The 18,169-nt window shown below is 44.7% G+C and overlaps 1 protein-coding gene across 7 annotated transcripts in view; it reads left to right on the top strand.

Annotated features, from left to right (window-relative positions):
* The window catches only part of IRAG1 (inositol 1,4,5-triphosphate receptor associated 1), a 154,673-nt gene that overhangs the window by 67,079 nt on the left and 69,425 nt on the right, over window positions 1-18,169 (top strand). The gene's annotated exons all lie outside the window — the stretch shown is intronic.

Here is an 18,169-nt window from a genome sequence, read left to right as displayed (position 1 = left end):
GAACACATACCAGACCTGCCCCTTGTGAAGGGCAGGGCCCTCGTCTCAGAGAAGATCGGACCCAAGGCTGCAAAGCCTTATTAAGATATCACCCGCACCCAATAATAATGCGCAGGGTCCCCCATAAGGGCAATAAGCATGCACACCCCAGACCTCAGCGAGAGGCCTTGACGAGGCAGAACACTCTGGACCGCCCTTATCCCGCCCAACACGCCCATCCGGGCAAACATGCAAGACTTCAACATGACGCGCGGGAACGGGTGAACCGAACGACGCCATCCGGTTCCCAGAGGGGAAGGGCTAAAATACTACCCACGTACCCGGCCCACCCTCAGAGCAAACCACCGGCGGGACCGAAGCAAAACTGTTGATAGGTGCGGCCATAGAGAGCATGAGCAACCAGTCCCTTCCCGGAACTCTCTTCTTTTTTCCAACCGCCTTTCCCCTTCGCTGCCCGGCGTGGACCCGTGATAACCTCAGACCAATGGTCGTGCGGCACGGTGTGAGTTTGGTTTACCATCCCAGTTTATTTCGCCCCACCCTCCCACTCCACCCTCTACCACCGCTCTCCCTCCTTCAGTGGAACGCTAAGCCGGCTCGGACTGAGCATCCACCCGTCTGCAGGGCGGTCCTCGAAGCTTCTAGCGGGAACTCGGCAGAGCGAATAAAGATAGAGTGCCGGCCAAACAAGACCTGGAACTCTATTGAGCGAACGCGGTTTACCAATTTGCCCGCCATTTTGAAACGTACTTCTTTAAAGCCCACCCCAGAGGGCGGCTCTTGATAGCAGGAGTAAAACCGTTCGCCACATCCACTAAAAAAAGACCTCTCCGTGCAGGACATTCAACGCCTTCGTAAGGCAAGTTACCCAGATTCCGCAGTGAGTATCCCTTGGGATCCATCATAAGAAGGCACCCATACAATCCCTTCGTGGGATCCAGGGAAGACTGGGTATACTGCTGCTCAATTCTTATCTCCGACATTGAACGACGCGGGCATAAACTTTCATTGTGGGATGGGCGAAATCTACAACCCTATCCGCCTCACAGACAGCTTCTCGCTTTCCCTGCGTGCCCGGTCCCGGACCCAAAAGCAGGATTTCAAATCTACAGACGAGAGAGGGGATCCTATTTCCATTTGGCCTGTCTCAGAGGGGTGCCCCGTCCAAAACTGGCGAGATAACATAATCGTACAGAATGTAGGCTGAGCAGTATGTGGGCCGCTGTGCCTGCCCCGCTCGCCGATGGCGGGCAGCCGCGTAATATTGTGACTCTTCCCTTACCTGGACGCACCTGCTGTTCGGCCAATGGGCTGTCCAAATTACAATGTTAGCCTCGGCCATCCAAGAAGCGATCAGCGTCGGGCTCCCGCGCAATAGACAATCCTCTCCTAGCGGTACCTGTTCGAAATCGCTAACACTGGGGCGCTCCTAGAATAAATTTTCAGAGGCAAAAGCGTACATCCCACGTTTTATCCATGTAACCCTTACCAGAGGAATAGAATTCATCACGGGGCCTGTCTTGGACTCTATTGGTGCTATGAACGAGCCTCGCTGTCCAACCCCACCGAACCCAGTATTCCAGGTCACACTACTCACTAACAACCGACAGACCTCGAAGGCTAGCCAAGCTTCCCACACGCCAATCCATCCCTTATAATGGCCAAGAAGTCTTTCTCAGACCTCAAATAATCAGGACTCCAGCACCTGGCGGAGCGTGTACTTTGGTAACCAAGTGAGGCCAAACACCGCCTGCGCCCACTGCAGATTGAGTTGATTTAGGCTTACGGTTACGTCTTTAGTGCCGACGGAGGAGAACAGCAATGGACAATCAGTGTCCGACAAACCTCACAAGATATAGACGTTCACTATAGTATGTTCACTTCCTCGATGGTGGGAAATCTCCACCGCACAAACTGGCTTGGGGGTACGAGGGGAATACCAAGGGCAATGTTTCAACACAGACAGCCCCCGGTGTTTGGGTACAAGGGCCAATCAGTTCCTTTAACACCACGTATGCTGCATCTCTCTAGGGCTGGGAGCCGTCAACATGGAGGGTTTCGTGGATGAACATCAAAGGAGCCTCGGTCCTCCCCAGGCATTCGAGCTTGTCGCGCAACATAAACAATTCAGGAGCTGAGGCCGTCCGCCTCGAGCAGGGCTCAGGCTGTTTCTTTCCCTCAGGCACTGCTTGAGGGACCAGGTTCTGCACATTAGTGCTCACGGGACAAGCACCATCAGTACTGAATTCACTAACCTCACAACAAGACAGTGGCGGGTGCAAGCTGCTTGCTCCTCTCCCGACGCAATTGTCAGGAGAGCTGAAATGGCCGCATGTGGAGAAGCTTTTGGTGTAAGGGCTCTGTATCGTGCGAAAACGATCTGGGAGACGCTCTCTTTCTCTTCAGGAGTCCAGAAGTGTTGGCAGACCGGCTCAGCTCAGGTCTTTCTAAGCCCACGAGTGGTCGCATTCGTTCCGGCAACATAACACCGTAAGTCTTTGTCACCAGCCGAGTGAGAGATTCCCCGAACTCGACATCGCTCGGAGTTGCAGCGATCACGAGGCAAGGAACCTCCATACTCGGAACTGCACCCCAGTTACTGTACCCTTTCCGCTGGTCTCAGGAGGAGGACCTCAGGCCTACATCGTTAGCTCAACCTGTGACGCAGTTCCTCCACCTTTGGTCGATGCCAAAATGGAGGCATACCCCCGAGACACTCTCTCCTATGCATTTCCCGATTTAACGAGAGAGCGGTTTCCCTGGTGCACAAGGTCTCGGAGAAGCAACGCCAGGAGATCAGCACAGGGTTCTTCCGACACAGAATCCATCGCGCCAGCGTGGCTCGACCAACACTGGTAAGTATAAATGTGATGGCACGCTGTTGCACCTGTGGCTCATCAGCCCGAGATCTCGGTCCTTCACGCGTCCAGGCCATCCGAACATTTGCAAGTATTCTACTAACAGCATTATGGACACACGGCATGCTTCTCCACCCAGCCGGAGACCATTCCAGGGCCCGCTTGTGCGCACACTGAACTTGCGTGGCTCATATGGCAGTGGCACATGAAGCTCTTGCTATGTATGCTGCGGACGTTTACAACCGCCACTAGTTGCACGCACAGTGGATCACTGGTCAGGACAGTAGAAATGCTAGTGACAACAAAGGGCCACCCAAGACTGCTACTCTTTTTTGTGCGTTGCGAAAATATGGAAGAGGATCTTCTGCTTGGTGTACGACTTATCCACGAAAGAGAGGCTGTTTCCCACCTAAATACATAGTGGGAGAGCTCGAAGGTCCCATCAAGGGGCTACATAGTGGGATGGGTTTATACATGTCAGACACTAACATTAATTGGAAACCTACCTTAAACAACAAGGGACTTCTGCGCTCTCATCTCCGCGTCACCGAGCGCCATTTTCTCCTTCCACTTCGGGGAGGGAATTAAGGCATCTTCCTGGCACCGCTCGACGTCCTCATGCAGCTACGGGTATGCTACGAAGGTCTCCTCACGGGCCTGGGCGCCTGTATCCAGGCCGTATTCCCCGCCCCCTTCGCTGGAGCGGCCTCAATCAGGGTATCAAACCTCTGACTAATTGGCACCCTTGAAGTATTATCGAACCCTTGGCCACTCTCTCCTCATCGTTGTATAAAATGGTCTAATTTACGACGAGATGGCAGAGTGCGTTCCCTGTGCTGCCATCCAGGGTGTCGAGGCCAATGCGCAGAGTTTCGCAGAGTGGTCCTAGCACTCTGAGGGTGGCCGGAACGCACCATACTACGAGTTACCATAAAGCACGGAAGGTAGCAAACTCCAGATTGCAAATCTCCGGCCTTTTGTCGCCATATTGGTCTCGGCCCACATCACCTACAACAGACATTTTCCTTCAAGTTGTTTATACACAAAACATTCATGCGTTCCTTGCAGAAGCAAGAGTTTCGGTCCGCATATCGTCGATGTTCGTACGGGGGTCGGGCGTTTTACAATTGTACACGACCCGACCTTCCGTAGAATCCTCCCCTAATTCGTTGACCTGGCCAAGTGCGCCTAGTACAGGATGACACAATGGTATACTTGTCTCATGGGCCAAACATATCATCCTGTGTGACGGGGCTGCATCAAAAACATGCGATGCCTTGGCTCAACCTCTCAGGGAGTTACGCTCCTTCCACGAAGAAGCGAAGCGCCTCCGATTGATTTCACTCGCCCGCTGTGCCTTACAAGAATATGTCGTGCAGCCACGGTCGTCAGTGGAACTCTTTCTTCTGCCCATTAGCTTGGGCCTGCAGTCACGTGGAGTGATGCGGCTTGGCTTGGCGATCTCTCGTATCAACACAGTCCCAATCCGACCCCACGCCTAGGAAGGGCTGAGGATTCACTCTACTTAGGCAATGTGCAAATGAGCAAGCTTTCGAAGATAAAAAGAGGTTTACTTTCACATCGTTGTAATCGTTTTTCTTCGAGTGGTGTTTGCTATTGGACTTTCACTCCACAACACGCCCTCTTCCCACTGTCGGACCAGCTCAGCCGGAAGAAGGACTGAAGGAAGTGGTGAGGGCCAGATGTCGGCAGGGCATTATATTACGTGCCATCCGCAACAAGGACGCCCAAACGCCAAACTGGAGAGGGAAGAGGAGAGAGAAGGAGAGAGAGCGAGAGTGCCGCGGGGGAGACGCTCTTGCCGGAGATCTTGCTAGGTGTGGATTAGCTGGAAAGCGAGAGAAGGAAATTACTATCCACCAGACGAAGGCGTGAACAACTGATGGGGGTAGACCAGGCACTAAGCGTTGGAACTGGAATGAATATGAGCAACACATCTCGAAGAACAACAGTTACAAAGGTGAGTAACCGTCTTATATCAGGGTTGGAAGGGACCTCAGGAGGTCATCTAGTTCAACCCCCTGCTCAAAGCAGGACCAGTCCCTTGATTTAGCACTGGATGTCTCTACCTCTCTCATTGCAAGATGCAGGACTGAACAGTAGGGGTTTGATCACTGGATAATTGCTCTGTTCTGTTTATCTGTTTGAAGATCTGGCACTGGCCACTGCCAGAAGATGGGATACTGGGCTAGATGGGCCATTGGTTTGTGGCCACTGTGGTCATTCTTATGTTGAACTTGGAGCTAGAAACAAATTGGTGTCATTTTAGCAAATATGCATTTATACATATTTTATCACAGTTATAAATGACGTTTCCTTTCTGACATGTAAATATACAAATATTTTTACAGTTCTCAAACTGCATTTTAAATAAGTTCTATTCTTCTTGCCTAGATTTGGATTGTACATGGATAAGCAATGTAAAATTACTGAAACAATGAAAATGAAACGTCCTTTGAACTTGAAAACAAATGTTTAAGTATAGTGTGAGACAAGATCTCTAGAACACACACAGGATGAAGTTCATTTTATTTCAGAAGTAATCTGCTAATATTATTGTTTCTGTTAAAACTTCCCAAGAAAGAGGATAGGTGGGGCACATCATAAAGAGAGCGGTGAATCAGAGAACATGGGAAAAGGGCAGTTAACGTACTGTACAGTTTCTTAGTTTGAGGCTGGTTAGAAAGATTATTTTGCTAAGTTTGATCTGGGAATTTACTGTTGTTCTTTATCTCTCATAGTACATCGTGTTTGAGTTACTCAGGTTTATTTTTATTTAATTTTAAATAGTGGGTGAGTTTTCTAGCTTAAAGGAAGGAGAAGAGAATTCATATCATGCTTCAAATTAGTCACAGCACATAAATCCTTTTTGAGGCAGTTTTGTTTGAGATGCCATTTTGTTTGTACTGTTAAAATGCATTAGAATACTGAGTATTATTGTCTAATGGCTGAATTGTAGCCATTCCTTGTGCAAGTGCATAAGGGATGGGGCATGAGGAGCTTCCCACTTCAATCATTCAAAGACTCATAGATTTTAAGGTCAGAAGGGACCATCATGATCATCTAGACTGACCGCCTGCACATTATAGACCACAGAACCTCACTCACCCTCTCCTGTAATAGACAGTAACTCAGCCAGAGGTTATGTAATATCCTCAATCACGATTTAAAGACTTCATGATTTAAAGTTACAGAGAATCCACCATTTACAATAGTTTCAACCTGAAAGTGACCTGTGCCTCATGCTGCAGAAGAAGGCAAAATACCCATAGGGTCTCTACCAATCTGACCCAGGGGAAAATTCCTTCCCACTTCCGAATATGGCAGTCAGCTGGGCCCTGAGTATTTTGATAAGACCCAACAGGGTCCAGCCACAGTTGCTCATTTGAGTACAAAGACTGCTCTTGATTAATAGTATTTGGCTCTGTGACAAAGGGCTCTGTGACTCCTTCCCATACATGCAACCATGTATTGCACAGGGTAGGGCATGAGCTTTGCAGCACCTTAAAGGGTGTGCTGTCTGAATTATACTCAAGAATATATATGATGACCTAGATTAGGTTACTTTAATCTGACCTAATCATGAATTCAATTGTTTTTGAAAAATAATTGAAGCCTCTTATTTCAGTTCCTAAATATGGATTTAGTCACCTAATTTTAGTCACCTGTTTTTAAAAATCTCAGTTGCAATCCTGACATAGTCCAAAAGGTTTAACCTTTTGTTTATATCAGCTTTATAAAGATCACTAAGGTGTGCATGTTTAGGAGGCCTGATCCTGCTCACACTGAAGTCAATGGTCACAATTGTCATTGACTTCCACGTAAGTAGAATTAGACCTGAAACCTGATTGTTATAGGCATGTGCTATTCATTCAGTAAATAGGGCAGGAAGATATCTCTTTCACAAATGTAAATAAACAGGGTTCTATATCTGATCATAATAGTTTCAAAGCAACATCAGCATTGCCTTTATAGTCTCATATTACAATAATTAGGGTTTCTAGGTTTTGGCATTTATTTTTCCAAATATTCAGGCAATATATTTCTTTAAGTTTAAACCTTCACATAATTTTCGGAGCATGTTTTTATTTTTCTTAATTCTCACTCCCCTATGATCACTAACATGGAATATCCTGAATGTGACATCTAAATGAGAGTTATGGTCATGGAGATGAGGAGCTGTGTAAACTACTTTTTTTTTTTTTTGAGTAAAAACTCCTGTTTACCGGCAGGTCAAAAATTTGGTGCCTGTTTTTAAGTAATTACTTTGAACTTAAAATGGAAGCCTTAGCCAAAATTTATTTTGTCAATTTACATTTGTCATCTTGATTTTGATCATATGTCATTTGGGAGGGAGGGTTTTATAGGTTCACTTGCAATAGTGCCACGTATTTTAGTTTTATACCATTTTGAAGCTATTGTTGATTCATTTGAATTTATTAGATGAATAAATGTATTCAACAAGAACAAAATGTGACCCTTGAGGAAAATTTATTTATAAAAAATTGATAAGTGGTGTGCTTAATGGAAAACAACTTGAGAATTTTTGAGATCAGAGTATATTTTATTCCATGTTAGTTGTACACTTCCTCACTGGGTAAATACGTTTGTAATGACTTTGTTTACTATATTGCATTTTTAAGATAACCTCAAATGGAGAAATGATTGAATGAAAGGTATCAAAATAGTCTTTTGAAAATTATTTTTAATTGTTTCAAATGAAGAAGTAGTCATTTTGTAGCCTGAATGTCAGAAACTTTTTTGTTTTATTTTGACAGTACTCCTAATTTTGGAGTGTGGATTTTCAGCTCCGTGAAACTGAATACCACATCTTCTAAATACACAAATCAGTTTTGTCAGGAGGACTTTCATTAATCTATGTATTTTGAGTAGACACTGATGAAGTAGTTGTAATATTTTAACCCTAAATTTTACAGATTTAAACCTATCTTCTGATTAGTCATGTGTCTTTGTTATAAATTAAGATTACTTCCTTGAGCACAGTTGGAACAAATACAACATTTCACTCAGAGCCAGTTTGAATTTACAGAATGGAAAAGCACATGTGACTCTCTGCCATATTGAGAGCCAAATTCTGCTGAATCCATTGCTCATTGAAGTCAATAGTAAGTCTCCTTTGGGTCAGGCTTTGAGTTATTGGGGTGCAATTGAGGGGAAATTTGGCCCTCAAATACTTACATATTATATAGCTGTATTGTATTGTAACTATACTATAGAAATCTTATTTTAATTAGTTCATAAAGTATTTCATTAGAATTGTCCTGGTTCTTAACTCTTTAAATTGAGACTCATTAAAGTGGTAATTTATGGCAAATGCTTTCTCTGCTTAATCCTTGTCGTTGTCTTCTTGGTAGAAGTTCCCCGAATTAATCTCCTAATCGTTTCTGCTGAAAAGTGGAGATACAGCAAGTTATCATATTGCTCTGGTAGATTTGTTCCTTCAGAATGTAGGGAAAAAAGTGCCATTCACCTGTGAGCAACTTTAACTCCAGCCAGAAATACTAACTGAGCTAAATACTAAACTGAGCTCCAGAGCAAGAAAGGATAGAGAGATAAAACTCAAACTTATTTTACTTCAGAAATCTCTAGGGTCTTCCTCAGATCCTGGCGCGGACTCTGCCTCCGCTCACGGACACAGCTCTCCCACTTCAAAAAAGCAGAAGAAAGCAGCTAAACAAGAACACCTTCACTCAAAGTCAAAAGAAACCCTTAGACACAAACCTTCTCCAGTCAGATCCACAGTCTCCTTACCGGTGCTCCCCCGCCTGAGCACTTTCGACGAGCCGGGCTCCTCCAGCACCGCGCTAAACCCGCCTGTGCTTTCGGCGGCAGCACGAGGTTCCGGTGCCGAGGCGACAGGCTTTCAGTTGCCTGCCTCGATTATGGCACCTATCGGCACCGCGATGAATGCGGCAGCGACAACTCAGGCCCCCCCGAGGCACCGCAGCCTGCTATTAATAGCGCGGCACTGACTACGGCACCGGCATTAACAACGCTACTTGGCACGGAGCCAAGATTAAGAACTCCGGTGTCAGCCCGGGTTCCCTGACAGCAATTCTATCAGTCTTTGCCTTCAGCTGCCTCAGCTCTGCCGTTTACCCAGTCAAGTGACCTCCTAGTGTCACCTACGCTGCAATCGCCCTTTCTTAGAGACTGCTTCTCCCTAACGAATGATTCAGGGTCGAACACAGCCTTCCTCCAGTGAGGAGGAGTCTGAACTACAGGGTGATGTTTCAATACAATCAGAATTCCATCCTCAGAGTCCTGTCACCCGCGGACACAGGAAATTGTCTCAGACCACCCTCGAGACCCTGCCTCCTGGTGTGTTAACCCTGGATGGCACCACCTATGCCTTTTCCACACACCATGGCAGTATTGGGCCCCATGGGCATCTTCCCTCGGCAGCACACCCGCTATTCAATCAGACGAGACGCGAACGTCCAAATCATATGACTCACTTGGCGGCACCCTCCCATCCTCAGGATCAATTAACTCCAGCTCCTGACCCAGTATTAACTGAAGTACCAACTGAAGCAATGCCTGAAGAAGCTTTACTTCCCTCCCCTCCCCGCCCTCAGACGATTTTTCGAAATTCCAGGATCTCTTTAAAAGGGTTGCCAGTGAGCTTAGAATCAATCTAGAGGAAGTACCCTGACCAACAACATGAGTTAACGGACATCCTGCAACCCTCTTCGTCATCCAGACTGGCATTACCAATTAATGCAGCCCTTCTGGAACCTGCTAAATCCATCTGGCAGGCTCCAGCCACAAGCCAGCCTACCTGCAAACAAGCGGACCGTAAATACTTCATTCCCTCTAAGGGCTCTGAATTCCTTTTCTCACATCCTGCGCCAAAAACTCACTGGTAGTGGACGCAGCCAATCAAAGGAACAAACAACAGTATTTCCGCCATACCCCAGCCAACAAGGAAGGCAAACGCCTAGACCTGCTGGGTCGCAAGGTGTATGCCTCTTCAACTTTACAATTCGAATTGCCAATTATACCGCAATTCTGGCAAAGTACGACCATAGAAACTATAACAAGTTCATGGACTTTATTGAACACATCCCAGACTACAAGAAACAACAGTTTACAGCTTTAGTTTCCGAGGGCCAAATCATATCACGCACGGCTGGCTCTTCAAGCAGCTCTGGATTCAGCCAATACGCAGCAAGATCCACCGCTACGGCGGTGGTCATGCGCCGAGGTTCATGGCTTTCCTCTTCCTCTTTCCTCGTGACGAGGTTCAGAGCACCATAGAGGATCTCCCTTTTTGATGGTGACAAACTCTTTGCTTCCACCACTAATGAGGTGCTCCACTCAATGAAGGACTCAAGGGCAACTCTTCGGTCCTTAGGCATCCAAACCCCTACAAACAGAAGGCGACAGTACAGATATCAACCTTACCACCGTCCACGCTACCCCTCATATACTCAGCATTTCCAAGATCTCAGGATCAACAACAACAACACAACGCCAGAGATCCAGATACCAGCGGCGTCGCCCCAATTCTTCCGGGGCCCCAACTTCCTCCAACTAATAAGCAGATTTGAACCTTTGGTCGAGGGTCTCGTAAACATCGTCCCAACTTCAGCGTATGCACTGCCTACAACTATCTTTGGACCGCCTACAGCCATTTTTACACCAATGGCAGAATATTACCACCAACGAGTGGGTTCTAGAGGTCATCACAACGGGGTATTCTATCCCCTTCCTCTCCTTACCTCCCACCCACACCCCCTCCCCGTCCCTCTTCAGGGACACCTTTCATGAGCCACACCTCCAGCAAGAACATCTCCTTCACCTGGGTGCTATCGAACTCGTGCCCGAATGCCACAAGGGGAAAGGATTCTACTCCCCTTATTTCTTAACAGAAAAGAAAACTGGAGGATGGCGACCTATCCTTGACCTCAGGAGGCTCAACAAATTTGTCAAAAAGCAAAAGTTGAAGATGGTTACTCTCACCACAATAATTCCAGCCCTGGAGCAGGGTGATTGGTTTTCAGCCCTCGACCTACAAGACTCCTACTTTCACGTCACTATCCACCCGGCCCACAGGCGTTTTCTTCGTTTTACCGTCGGCTCAACACATTACCAGTACAGAGGTCTACCATTTTGCCTTTCCACTGCCCCTTGAGTTTTCTCCAAGCTCCTAGCGGTAGTCACGGCCTATCTCAGGAAAAAAGGAGTCATAATATTCCCTTACCTAGACAATTGCCTCCTGAAGGCCTCCACATTCGACGAGGCCCTCCGCTTCACACAAATCACCATCGAGTGTTTCTAATCCCTGGGCCTGCAAATAAACGAAAACAAATCCACATTAAGTCCTACCCAGCACCTGGAGCTTATAGGAGCGAGCCTCAACTCCATAACCGAATGGGCATCTCTCCCACCAGACCGATTCAATACCATAAAACTGCTGGCTACAAGGCTTCGCAGCAGCCCTTGGGTCACCTCCCGAGACTGCCTCCAACTACTAGGGCACATGTCCTCATGCACTTTCATGGTCCAGAACGCATGTCTCCACATGAGGTGCTTCCAAGCTTGGCTGGCCATGGTTTACAAACCAAACGTGCACCCACTAAAGAAACAATTAACCATACCTTACCGGGTCAAAGACTCTTTCATATGGTGGACAGTCCCCGACAACCTCTGCTCTGGAGTCCCCTTCCTCCAGATTCCTCCAACTGTGATGATGGCAACCGATGCATCTCTCACAGGCTGGGGGGCCCACATCTCTCACCAAACAGTCCATAGGCTATGGTCTCATTCCGAGACCTCCCTGCACATAAACGTTCTAGAACTTCGAGCTATACGGAATGCTTGCCACTGCTTCCTTCCACTAATCAAGAATCAGCATGTACGCATAATGACAGACAACATTGCCTGCATGTTCTACTTAAACAGACAAGGAGGGGCTTGTTCCCACTCTCTTTGCTCAGAGGCCATAAAACTCTGGAATTGGTGCCTTGCGAACCACATCCGCATATCAGCTACTTATCTCCCAGGCGTGATGAACACATGCCGATAGTAGAGCACACGTTTACTTTCGAGCCGACTGGAGATAGAATCATTCACATGAACTTGGTCACCAAAATAGATCTTCGAACCTCGGAAAAACCAAAATCTCATTTTCTGCGCAGGGTGGACGGGCAACAATCCTTGAAACATGATCTCATGGCCCTAGCACTTGCTTAGCTTTTCCCCAATACAATGCTCAACAGGAGCCTCACAAGATAGAGGATCTGCCAGGTGATCTTGATCGCACCTGGCCGAGAAACGTGGTTTGTTCCTTCAAGAATGTCAATTCAACCATCGACTCCTGCCTCTCATTCCGAACTTATCACAGCACCACATCACCCAATCTTCATCTGCCCAAGTATGATGTTCCAACGGAGAACTAGACTGTTCTGACCAAGTTCAGAGATCCTCTACACAGCAGAACACAATCCACCCGTACCACCTATCTCCGAAAGTGGAAAAGATTCACAAAATGGTGCTCAACCAAACAACTGTCTCCTACCTCTGCACCTCTTCCTTGCATACTCGATTATCTATTGGACATTAAACAATCCGGCCTTTCATTCAGCTCCATTAGAGTCCACTTAGCTGCCATCACAACCTTCCATGGTACAGTCGACAATACCTCGGTCTTTGCTCATCCCATCACCAAGCATTTCCTGAAGGGACTCCAAACCCTATATCCAGACATTAAACCACCTACCCCTCCATGGGATCTTCACCTAGTATTGTCCTGTTTAACTCATCAACCCTTTGAGCCCTTAGCCACCTGCTCCCTTTTACACATCTCGATGAAAACAGCCTTTTTGGTGGCCATTACCTCCGCCAGACTGGCAGGCGAGATAGCAGCCCTTATGGTAGATCCACCATATACGCTCTTCTTCAAGGACAAAGTTACTCTACGCCCAAAATTCCTTCCAAAAGTTCATGCTTCATTTCACATCAATGAACCAATACACCTACCAACTTTCTTTCCGAAACCACATGCAAACTCCTTCGAAGCCACAGTGCACACACTTGATGTGCGCAGGGCCTTATCCTTTTATTTGGACAAAACCAAACTCTTCAGAAACTCTCCTAGACTCTTTGTCTCCATCGCAGAGCGTTCCAAAGGCGTGGCTATCTCTACCCAGAGACTTTCGAACTGGATCTCTGATTGCATACGACTTTCCTATCAGATAAAGAACATTACACCTCCAGCATTGATCAGAACACATTCCACTGGATCTGTATCTACCTCTGTAGCCTTCTTACGTAAAGTACCCTTGTCTGACATTTGTAGGGCAGCCACTTGGTCCTCCCAGCACACATTCGTTAAACACTATGCCCTTACTCAAGGCCCTCTCTCTGACACTTGATTAGGCAGGGCAGTATTATCTACTGCATTCCTGCCAGATCCAAAGTCCCTGCCTCCTTGAGATACACTGCTTCGAAGTCACCTAGAGTGGAGCACCCACAGGAACATCTCTCTCGAAGAAGAGGAAGTTACTCACCTTGTGCAGTAACTGACGTTCTTCAAGATGAGTGTCCCTGTGGATGGTCCACTACCCACCCTCCTCCCCTCTACTTCGGAGTTCGGGTAACCTCCATTGTAGAGAAGGAACTGAGGGAACCGCCTGTGCATGCTCACTAGAGGTATACTCAGAGCGGGGGCCAGGCTCTGAGCATGCGTGGCCGCTACGAGTACTGCTGCAAAAATCTCCGATCAAAGGCACAGGGGCGCACCGACACCTAGAGTGGAGCACCCACAGGGACACTCATCTCGAAGAACGTCAGTTACTGCACAAGGTGAGTAACCTCCTCTTCCTTTTTTCTCTTTATATTTGCATAGAATATAACACTACTTATCATTTACATAATGACTTTTTATCTTCAAAGCATTTTACAAACATGAATTAATCTTTGTAACTTCCCAATTAGGGAGGAAAGTAGTACCTGAATTTCCCAGATAGAGAAACTGAGTCAGATGTTAAGTGGGTTGTCTAAAAGAATTGTAATTAGACTTCATGTGGTTTTTCATGCTCATCCCTATGCTCTCAGTTACTATGCTTATCCTCCATCTTTATTTGGCTCTACTTGTATGTGCATATGTTTACACTGAATATGTCTTCTAGTATCATTCTTCTCCATATGTAACTGATTTGTATTTTTTTTAAATGATACAATTTTTGCTAATTTGAAGCAATCTTCCTCCTTAATATTGAACAGAATAAGTCTTTCAATTGTCCTCTATCAGGAAAAAAGAACTTCAGAAATACATAACCATCTAACAGTATATAGATGATGTTTGGCTGACAACATAATGTATTTGACAGTTATTTAAATATGGGTCAAGGGCATAATCTTTTTGACTATGTATTGGAAATCCACAAGTCTTAATTCCAAATGTATTCTTTGCACTTTTTCTAGTAATATCATCATCAGTAGATCATACACAGGAAATGGCCTCCAGTAAACTCCAGTATCCACTTCTCAGCTTTTGGCATTACTCCCAGCTCTCCAGCATAGGTCATGGGCAGAGACAATAGAAATTTACAGTTGCTAAAAGTTGTGGGTATAGGTTCCTCTAACAGTTCTTACCATATTTTTCTAGAGAGAAGTGTCAAAATTATAGTACCAGGATGACTCAATTAGATTTTTAATTATTGACCTTGGACCAAACCTACAGTGTTAGGATCATGCATTACGTTGATTCACTGTAGATCTTCAACAGATAACAATGGGAGTTTTTCCCTATGATTGAGTGTAAATATGACTTTTATATAATAAAGATGATGACACATTTACTCATTTTGGTGGGATGGGGAGAACTGGAATTACCCCTATTGAAGTCAATTGAAAGAGACTTGTGGAACAAAGTGTTGAAATCAATAAAAACACTTGTGAAGGCACTATTCAACATGACTTAAAGGTGACAGAATGTAGTCCTTCTTTAATACAAGCAATGCTATATTCTGCATTGCTAATTGTAAAAAAAAAAAACTTATGAAGGGCACTGCTAAGACCATTATTATTTCTGCCATTGTTTTCTATGGCTATTTGCAAGTTCAGTTATGCAACTTGCATGTATATTAGTTGTGCAGTCACATGTTCAACTTCTTTGGAAATTGGGTCCTTAAAATATAACCACTGGACATCAGAATCAAAACCCATTTTCTAAAAAAAAAATCCATTTGTATGAAAATGAAAGCGTTCTGTGGGATCTGAATCTATTATGGGGCTGGAATAGGATATTAAGTAAACTGGGGGGGTTGACACCTCTAGTTCTAGCATCTAAGGTATCATTTCTAAAAATGATGTATCTGGCCTTTCGGACTATGCAGAAAACTTCACAGTGCAAACCAGTGCAATATTGTCTTCTTTAATCTGCAGACAACAGATGGAAATTATATTGCACCCAGAGACTTGTGAATTTTCTTCATATATCATCATAGTATATCAGCCTTCAAGCTTACTTATGACCATTGTTAATTCACATAACAGGTACATGTTATCCAGCAGATACATATGTCCAGTGCAGACAGATACTGTGCTGTTTCATTTGTTTAAAAAGATATTCCATAGAAACTGCTGTCATTATGTACATATTAAAGAACTGATAAAGGGAATGAAGCAGCAAGTTGGGACAGCTGGATTCAGTTCTGGTATTGATTTATAAGACCCATGCAATTTTTTAATCAAACAAAAAATTAACTGTACTAATTTAGTAGGTTCATGTTTTAAAAAAAAAACAAAGAACAAAAAAAAAACCAAATTGCTATCCTAATCTGTTTTTTTACAGAATTAACTAGAATGTGGAGGAATTTTGTTTTTTTGTGGAGAAGAAAGCTTTATAATATATTTCTCATTTTCATCCAAAATCCATACACAACATCAACAGATTTCCCATTTGTTAGTTATGGATAACCTTAACTAACTTTCTTCAAAACTGCAGCCACCACCTCTATTTATTGGCAGTTCCTTATGAAATATTTTAGTAAGAAATCTGTCTGAGAAATATTTCTGTACTGATTTGAAAGAAGGAATTTTTTCCCCTAGGGCAAAATTTTCATGCAGCCACCAACGAGCATCTCATTTTGCAGCCTCATAAAAATGAGTGCTCACCTGTTTTCTGCAAGTGATTCATTGTACACCCACTTTTGTAGGTGCAGTCCAGAGTACATTTAGAAATGGGGGCTGTATAATTGCCTGATTTGATGAATAAAGGCTAGTTTAAACACCCAAATGCAGGATGTTGTGATTACTATACACATGCAGTGAGTGCACATCTGTCACATTGTACAAACCTTTAAAAAATTGACCTTCAACGCTGACACCTACTAGAGAGACAAGGTGAGTGAGGTAACGTCTTTTATTAGGCCAATTTCTGTTGATGAAAGAGAAAAGTTTTTCAGCTACAGAGAGCTGTTCTTCCAGGCTGGGAAGGGTACTCAGCTAAATACAAGGTGAAACAGATTGTTTAGCATGTGGTTAGTTAACACATTCTAAAAGACCATTCAAGGTGAAGTGGTGTGTAAACAGCTCTGCAGTTAGGGTTAGTGGTTACAGATTATCATAATAATCCTTAAATCCAGTTTCTTTATTTAGACCATGATTTTCAGTGTCTAGCAAAATTATGAATTTAAGCTCCAAAGCTTGTCTTTTGAAGGAGATATTGTGCAGGGGTCCAATGAGAATGAGAACTGAGAGATCAGATATAAAGGGATCACTTTGTGAAAAGTGTTCACACACGGGGAAAATGGCATTTTGTCTCTTATCATTTTTCTACGTGAGTTAATTCGAGAGCATAGTGATTGGTTTCACCCATAGCTGTTACTGGGGCATAGAGTGCACTGGAGGAGGTACACCACATGTAGCGAAAGGCATGTATAGGATCCAGGGATCTGTTGTGGGAGGTTTTGATCACCGTAGCAGTGGAGATATGGTTGCAGGTTTTACATCTCTTGTTATGGCAGGGCCACTTTGAGTTAGTGCGTCCTGGCCTGTGGGAAGCTTGCTTCTGATAATGAGCTTGGCCTTCAACAATAGCTACCCATCCATCAGACTCTCTTTAGAACACTCTCACACCAGCATCAACTTCCTGGGCACAATCAGCTTCAACAATGGAATCCTACAGACAACTATATACAAGAAACCCATGGATCAGCACCCTTACCTTCACACATCCAGTAACTACCCCAAACATATCAAGAAATCTACCTACAGCCTGGCATTCAGATACCACAGAATACGCTCTGAGGAGAAAGTCCGGAATACACACCTTAACACATTTGAAACCACCTTTATAAAACAAAGCCACTCCACCAGAGAAGTAGATCACATCATGGAATGGGCCGCCCAAATACTCCAAGAGAACCTGCTTCAATATAGAAACTACCCGCCTCCCACACATCCTTATCACCCTGCGCTGGAACTCATATGGGTTATCATTAAACAGTTATAACTCAGATTCTATGGAGACAGCATCCTGAAAGAAATTTTTCCTGAACCCCCTTTTCTGGCCTTCAAACAACCCCCAACCTTGCCAAGCTCTTTATTGGAACAAGCTCCCCACAGACCTGGAAGTAGCAATTCAAAGCAACATCAGATCTCTCCATAACAAATGCAAAACATATCTCCACTGCTATGATGACCCCCACAACATAGCTTTCAAGATCCATGTGTACCTTTCCCAGACCTGAAGAAGAGCTCTATGAAGCTCAAAAGCTTGTTTCCAGGATCCACCTTCTCTTTCTAATATCCTGGAACCAATACCACTACAACGACACTGCAAACTGACACAGTCTGTCATGTAAACTTTTAAAAATGACATATTGTATTTTATTAAAATATCTGATTGTTGTAAAATCTGATAATAAGTCCCACTACATTTGGTTACAACAAGAACTGCTAATTCATGTTGATGTGAGATAGGGAAATAGAAAGCAAGCAATAAACAACATGAAAATAATAGTTTCTGTATGCTGAAACAAACCGTTGTTGCTGCTAATTGGAGTTTTGCATCGAATTTAACCCACCATTGTAAAGGATCCATTCTTCCCCTTTTCTTACATGCCATTCTCATTAACTTCAAGGGGAATACACAAATTACTCAAAATGTGCCTCAGCACCTCTGTGGGACTGATCCTGAAAGTCCTTGTAAAAACCAACCTTTTACTGATTTTTACTTTGTGCAAGGACTGCTAACATCAGGCCCTATGTGAAGAAATTGCATGTCAATGGTTAGTCATCATTTCTCCTGAATAGTT

The sequence above is a fragment of the Chelonoidis abingdonii genome, chromosome 4 (assembly GCF_003597395.2).
Source record: "Chelonoidis abingdonii isolate Lonesome George chromosome 4, CheloAbing_2.0, whole genome shotgun sequence".
NCBI lineage: Eukaryota > Metazoa > Chordata > Testudines > Testudinidae > Chelonoidis > Chelonoidis abingdonii.
The sequence above is the reverse complement of the archived record's forward strand: the minus strand, read 5'-3'. Positions and strand labels throughout refer to the sequence as shown.